Below are 2147 nucleotides of genomic sequence, written 5' to 3'. Positions count from 1 at the left end.
TATATATATTGACATATTATTAATGAATAGTGACAAAAAGCAATTTTAAAAAATAGTTGGGGGGAAGATGCGGGTTCATGTGAGATATTCTATCAATGGAGATGTGATTGACATTTAGGAAAAATAGCTTGACTTTTTGTCATTAAAAATTTATGGCCAAACTTTGAAACCTAAAACATAAATAAGCAAAGTAGAACTTTTTTTGAAATGACAATTATACCCTTGATCGTCCTCCAACTCACTTTTCTATATAGTAGTATATAGTCTATATATATATAATAACAAAAAAAAATATAAAGTTTCATTATCTTATTAATTTGCCCTTGAAATAAGTCATATTTACTAAACTACCCTTGATCGTGCACTTGATAACCTTTTTATATAATAAAATAATAATAATACATATATAAATATTGAATCATGTGAGCAATATGCGTAAGGTTAGCTCAACGGTCAAAGACATTCAAAATGCACACCAACACACATGATTTGATTTTTAAAGGGACGACATTATTTTTTATATTTTTATTTTTCAAACTTTCTAGTGAGAACTTTAGATCTCATCACTATAATATATAGTTTATATAGGGCGTGTTTGCTGACGAGGAAAATATTTTTTGAGAATTTTTTAATTTTTTTATATTTGATTAATCAAAAGATTTTGAAAAACATATTAAGAAAAATAAGTCCCTTAATCACATTTCACACTTATTGCTTCCTCTCTATTCTCAATGCCCCATCCGCATTATTCACCACCCTTTGATGATCATTCCACCTCTACATCATAGTGTTTTACTAAATTTTATATAAATATTTTATAATTATATTTTTTATTTACTTATAAAATCCCAACAATCCTAACTGACACAATTTTCACGAGTTCACACTATGAAAATTTGGGAGAGAGTGGTCGAGTTGAGGTTGAGGTGGATAGTTTCTATTTCGGAGAACCAGTTTGGATTTATGCCCGGGCGCTCGATGACGGAGGCAATTCACCTGGTTCGGAGACTGGTTGAACAGTATAGAGAAAGAAAGAAGGATCTGCACATGGTGTTTATCGACTTGGAGAAGACATACGACAAAGTCCCTAGGGAAGTTCTTTGGAGATGCCTGGAGGTGAGTGGGGTCCCGGTCACGTATATCAGAGCAATCAAGGACATGCATGATGGAGCTAAGATCCAGGTGAGGACGGCGGGTGGTGATTCTGAATATTTCCCTGCCCTGACAAGGTTACATCAGGGATCCACTCTTAGCCCGTTTTTGTTTGCTTTGGTGATAGATGTGTTGACGCGGCATATTCAAGGCGAGATGCCCTGGTGTATGCTTTTTGTAGATGATGTAGTTTTGAATGCTTTTTGTAGATGATGTAGTTTTGATTGATAAGACTCGGGGGCTGTGAATGATAAATTAGAACTGTGGAGAGAGACCCTTAAGTCTAAAGGGTTCAGGTTAAGTAGGAGCAAGACCGAGTATTTAGAATGTAAGTTTGATGGCTCGAGGGAGGGGGATGAGGTGGTAGTAAGGATGGAGTTTCAGGTGGTGTGTAAGAGGGATAGTTTTAAGTATCTTGGGTCCATGATTCAGGGGAATGATGAGATTGATGAGGATGTCTCTCACCGTATCGGGGTGGGATGGATGAAGTGGAAGCTCGCCTCGGGGGTGTTGTCTGATAAGAAGGTGCCGCCCAAGCTTAAAGGCAAATTTTACAGAGTGGCAGTCCGCCCGACCATGTTGTATGGAGCAGAGTGTTGGCTAGTCAAGAACTCTCACATTCAAAAATTGATGGTGGCAGAAATGCGGATGTTGCATTGGATATGTGGGCTTACTAGGGGTGATAAAGTTTGGAATGAGACTATCCGAGAAAATATTGGAGTGGCTTCAGTGGAGGACAAGATGCGGGAGGTTCGTTTGATATGGGTCGAACATGTGATGAGGAGGGGAACGGAGACACCGGTTCGTAGGTGTGAAAGGCTTGCTTTGGATGGTTTCAAACGGGGTAGGGGTAGGCCAAAAAAGTACTGGAGAGAGATTATTAGGCGGGACATGGAGCAGTTACGGCTTACTGAGGACATGACCTTAGATAAGAAGATCTGGAGGACGCGTATTAGGATGGAAGGCTAGTGCCATTTTGGGTAGGTAGGGTAGGG

Source organism: Capsicum annuum, chromosome 10 (genome assembly GCF_002878395.1).
Source record: "Capsicum annuum cultivar UCD-10X-F1 chromosome 10, UCD10Xv1.1, whole genome shotgun sequence".
In the NCBI taxonomy this organism is placed as follows: Eukaryota; Viridiplantae; Streptophyta; class Magnoliopsida; order Solanales; family Solanaceae; genus Capsicum; species Capsicum annuum.
Note: the sequence above shows the minus strand (reverse complement) of the source record.